Here is a 6,000-nt window from a genome sequence, read left to right as displayed (position 1 = left end):
ACAACTGAATGATGAGTTCTGAACATTGTGCCCAACTTATATCTGTGAATTAAAGTCTTACAACAGAACACACAATATTTGTCTTCCCCAGGAGTGTGGATTAAAACCAACAGGAAAGTTAACTGCTTATTTTTCAATAATACACCCTGATAAGCATTTTTTTGCCCCACGAAAGTGAAACAAAAGCTCCTCCATCCTCAGACTCTGGAGTAGCAGCCGATTAATCTTCCCCCGGGCAGAAGGAGATATCAAGCTGCAACAGAAGCAAAAGCCGTACACTCCTCTTTCAGCAGGGTTTCCATCTCCCGTGTCAGCTGTCAGCTCAAAATGTCTCCCTATACCTGCCAGACCAAGAGCTGTGTCTGTCGAACTCACAAAAGTTTTGCATCATGAGTGAAAAAACCTAAAGCTGATGTGAATTCTGCAGCCGTAAACAACAGATATATTGCTGATGTGTTTGACAAGTTCCGTTCCCACATACTGTATTTTCACACTGGACTAGACACTCGATGACAGTAAGCTGTTTTCTGTCTGACATTTGTCCTGTCACAGGCACAATATGCTCCAAAAGTGCTCTCTGTGTGTCTTATTCGAGGTGGGAAGTTGCCTTGTGCACTCTGAGGCAGCTCTTGTCATTTGTTTCTTTAGCAGCAGACTGACTCCATGACCTGTACCTGCTTGAAGGCCCGCCATGGGTTTGCTGTAAGTTGGCCACTGAGATTCGCTGAGACCAATGTACAAGTTAATGAGCCCCTGAAGGCCCCACTGATATGCCCTATGGCCTTGTTAAAATGACAAGATCGGAGATCGGGGGGGGAGATGGAGATATGGTTGTTAGAGTGGTGGGGCAAATTAGGGATTAAGCTGGAGGCCGAGGCTAAATGACTTTGGAAGTGAGATAACAGACAATCCAGAGCTATGCTAGTGGTTATTTGAGGTGTGTCTTGCGCTAAATGCTAACATTAGCATAATAACCATAGACTGTATTTTAAAGCTCCCACAGAGTGGTCCCATCGCACATACAGTATATGTGAGTTATGGAGGTCTACTTACCTACATTAACTTGTTTTTTATGGTCAAAAACCTCCTAATTGCTGGAAACGAGCCGATAGAAATCTCTCCTCACCGAAGCTCTCGTCAGCCGCGCTGTTTCAGACTGAAATCTCACACCCAGAAGACAGAACTGTGTTGTGATTGGCCAGCCAACGACAGCTTTCCCAACTGTCTGGTGATTGGTCAATAACTGGAAGTGACGTAACCAGCACACCAGCTCTCAGAAGCGCAGCACCCCCTCTGGAACGGTGGATGCACTGCTACTCATTAGCAGCAGTTTTAAACATTGTTTAAAAAAATTTTAACATTACAATGGTTTAGTCATCCCTGCCGCAGTCCCTTTTTACGACTTTGACCAGGAGTCAGACCCAGAGTCAGAAGACACTGTCACTCATGAAACACCTCCACAACGGACGTTCTTCTTCTTCTCCTGGGGTTCAATATATGCAACCGGATGTGCACGGATAGTGCCCGGCCCAGGCTGTTTACGTAACCGGACCGGGTTTTTTCAGAAATCTCGCTGAGCCTGAGATTACAACAACGCGACTCAGCACAAAATTGCATTTTTATCAGTCCGATATCCAATCCAGTGATTCTGACCAGTATAGGACCGATTCCAATTCCTAGGAGCAAGGCACCTACTGGATGATACCAGGAACACTTAAACTGTTTACATATTGCACTTTACGACCATACACAGGACACGGACGACAAATAATAATAAAAATGATAAAGGATGATCAAGTCATGATGGCATGCATAAATTCATAATCCAAATAAACAGTGATCAAAGAAAAATAGCAGTCAAAAAAACACAAGAGAGCTCAAGCTCAAGAAAATGTTTCATGTCATGGTTTCACACTAACTTGAAAATCAAAAATAAGGTGCATTTGTTCAATATGGAACACATCTTTTATCTTTCAAATATGGAACAAATCCTCATTTTACGGAACAGTAAGCAACCCTAATAACAGGTATCAATCACACTGGCATCCACTCATTTGTGCTGTGATGAGGATATAATTTACAAAAGAAATACATCATGACAGAGACCATAAATGTGTACTGCAGTTATAAATTAAGTGAGAAGAAGGGTATTTTTTCTGTAGACATTCATACATAAGAGTTATTTTTGTAACTAGCAGAGTTATTAACACTATGTTGTTCTTTTTTATATATATACAGTCAGTGGATAAACAGCAATATCTTGAGCTAGAGGTAGAGGTGGTCCAGTTAGGTCAAGCTGAAGGAACGACGTGCCCTCAACTCCCCTCAAGTCAGAGCAAACATACAGTAAATTCCAAGATGGCTGCTTCTCACATTAATAGTTAAAACAATCTACTCTTTCTTTCTTCTTTATTTGCTTCATATTAAGTCAGTTGTACACATAATACTGTTATTTTTTTTTATTCATGGACAAGCCGTTATGCTGTGTTTGTGTACAAAATACCACGTTGAGTGGACACATTGTCTACTGGTATTGCTAGCGGTGGCTAGCCCGTGATATGTTCACATCTAGGTTCTCAACGAGAACATTGTCAACTTGGAAGTGAAGTCACTCCCACTTTGAACTTCCAACCTCCAATGCATATTGAATATATATAGTATATTGTGCTATGTACTTCCTTATATTATTACTTTTTTGAAAACAATGGGTTTTTATTGCCACAACGGTTAATCTTCTCTTGATTCCCTGCCAATCCATCTCACTGTAAGGCAGTGAAAATGTAAATACAATACACATTGTTCTAGGATGGAAAGTAACACAGTCTCTTGTGAATGTAATATTTCAGTGTGAAACTCTGGCAGTGTTTGGTTTTTCCAATGTAAAAGCAATGAATGAAATGAAAAACAGAAAATCAATAAATCAGATGATCCCCAAGACAGGGTAGAGAGACAATGCAGTTTTCTCATGACAACAAAGACAACAAAAACCTATGGATATTATTAGGATGTTTCTGTGTTATTTCCTTCTTCTTACTTGAGTGACTCAGTAAAACCAGATCAAAAATGCTTTGATCCTCCTTCCATGGAACTCCCAAGACTCTAAGGATAGATGACCCATTAGGACTGGGTGACTAAAACTGCAACTCAATCTAATGCCTCATTTCCTCTCAGAGATGAGACATGTGTTATGGCTTGACCTCTTCCAAAAGCGTCCCTTTCTTCCTACAGTGGAAACGTCGTAATCTCACACATCGCTGTCCCGTGTAATACGAAAATAATATCAAACACATTAGCAAAGGTACAGGCCTGGAAAATCCATTTTGAAATTCATACTGTGGCCTCAGTGGGCTTGATCACTCCATATATTACATCATGTGTGGTTTTATTGGACATTTATCTCCAATAGGACAGAAGTCACAGAGAAAACGTGAAGTTCTGTGTGTGTGAGGAATTGCAGTGTTTACGTCGAAGTTTACTGTATATGGCGTAAATTATTTCCAGGATTTCACAGGCTTTAAGTCACAGCAATCAGTGTGTGAATGGGTTTGGAAAGTGGTAGAAAATGCACTGCACTTGATGATGTGCTCTATGAAAGTGTGAGTGAATGGGCGTGAATATGTGTGAATGGCCAAACTGTAGAGTAAAGCAGCTTTGAGTGGTCATCAATACTACAAAAGCGCCGTATAAATACACACCATTTATTAATCAGTAGTAGCCAAAACTAGAGAAAATGTCTGTGATTGTTCTCCTTCCATAACAATACAGTACTATACCATATATAACAAGGCAATCAGAGATGATAGACTTCACCCCAATCACGCAACAAGCCTCTGGCGGCCTCTGTTGGTCATATTGGCAAGTGCAAGTGCGGAAGCCCAGACACACGGACTTCACTCCCACGCCGTGGGGTGAAGTAATAACACAATTAAATATCTTTGCTATCAGGTGAAATGAGCAAAATTAAGATAATGTCATATGAGCTTGGACATGTATATCACTCAACATTTCCATTGCCAAATAGCTCAAAAACTGCTGGGTGAACAATAGTCAAATTTTGTTCAAAGCCCTTAATTTACTGTAAACCCACATCCTTTACAGTGTGTGAAGTTAAAAAAAAAAAACATTCCTCCACAAGGGACAAGTAATTACGTTAACTCAGTATTGAATAGACCTTTGTTCGGAGTGATATTTTCATGAGATAACTGTCTAAAAATGCTAATGAGCTGCACAGTGTCAACAGACCATGGTGTGCTGGCCCCCACCGATTTTTTAATTTGACACATCCATTGACTATCATCAAGGGGAGAAAGACAAAGAATGCCTGCGACTTCCCAAGGCTTCTGGGTGACTGTGTCTGGCGGTGTGTTCAAAACAGCTGCAGCAGCCAGTAATGTGGAGAAGCTCCTTCTGCTCAGCGGGTTTGAAACAAATGGGTTATTTAGAGCCTTCTTCATTTGCACTCGTGGAGAAAGGGCAGAAAGGAAATGAGAGCCCCTTGACGGTTCAGCGTTAGACATATTTAATTAGCCAATTCACTCTCTGCTTTGCCGCTTCAGTGGGCACAATACTTCTTTGTATTTTTAAAAGTAATTGTCACTTGCTGCATCAGCATTCGGCAGATCCAGGCATGCCGTCAGGAGCAGGAAAAGAATAGTCCTCTCGGCCTTCCTGGGAGCTTTTAAAAATAGACATAGTTAGAAACAGTTGTCTGACATTGTGCTGCACTGCTGGTCAGATAATGTATGAAGACCACCATTTTTTTGTATCAGCCAAGAAGAGGTGAGGGCATCTTAAGTGTTGGTTTGGTAACTCGAGTCATTATTTCCTCATCTGGGGAACAGAAATGTCTTTTTTAACAGTCTAACCTCGTGATGCTTCAGACTCAAACAAAGTGATGCACTCACTAAGTGAGACACAATGAACTTTTAGGCTGAAGTAAACGTGGGGTTGTTGTTTATGATCGACAGTGCTCCCAAAGTTGTTGTATGCTGTGCCTACAATGACAATAAAGCTTATTCTAACCTATTGTATTCTACCGTCTTTAAATTAACGGTGCTAATCTGGCTGATGCTCTCCCCATCTGACGCGATGTAATAACTACTTGCACCCAAATTAAGATTACGTTACATTCACACATTTAGTTAAAGGATCATATTTATTGCTCGTCATGTTTACATGTAAAGTTACATTTATATATTTATCTAATGCCAATATTGTGCCTTGGTAATGTTGAAACCAGGGGTGTCCAAACTATTTTTTAACGAGTGCCATATTTTATAATGTGATTGGTCCTTTTTTTCCCTTTTTTTAACAGTAATATTTACATAGAAATGCCGTTTTATCAATTTAAAATGGAAATGTAACCAACCACGCAGGAGTGAAAAAATTGTATTAAATTAAAATGTGCCTTTCTTTCCACATCTGGAGTCAAATAACATAATACGAGATGAGTGCATCTTCCTTGGACATGTGACCAAGTCCATCCCTGGCCATAAATAATATATTATAAAACCAAAGCCGCACAACATCTCTGTATACCTTTATAGTTTGGACACCCCTGATTTAAACCACACCATCTCACATCGATCGCTAATACACGTTACATAAATGGTATCAATCGCCGACACACTCGCTTTCCAAGTAAATCCACAACTAGGCAAAAATCACCTAGCTCCGCAAGCTGTAATTACATTGGAGTGGAGGATGCACTGCTGTACCCTGCAGCTCAAGTGCCTCTATAATAAGCTTTCATCAAGCCAAGTCAAGAACAATGTCCCACATATCAACAAGCAGTGCTCTTCAGTAGACCAAAAAAAAAAAAAGACAAGAGGTGATACTTTAAAAAATACAACAGTTTAATCCGTCAGTGATACAAAAATGGGCCTACAGAGTACATTTACAGGCTTTACAATCATTATTAAACAATTTTGTATCTAAAAAAAACAGCCAAACAGAGAAAAATGCAACCCTCTGTCGTCATCCTCTTCCCCTTTTGCTTTC

This window comes from Microchirus variegatus (genome assembly GCF_963457635.1).
Source record: "Microchirus variegatus genome assembly, chromosome: 1".
In the NCBI taxonomy this organism is placed as follows: Eukaryota; Metazoa; Chordata; class Actinopteri; order Pleuronectiformes; family Soleidae; genus Microchirus; species Microchirus variegatus.
Note: the sequence above shows the minus strand (reverse complement) of the source record.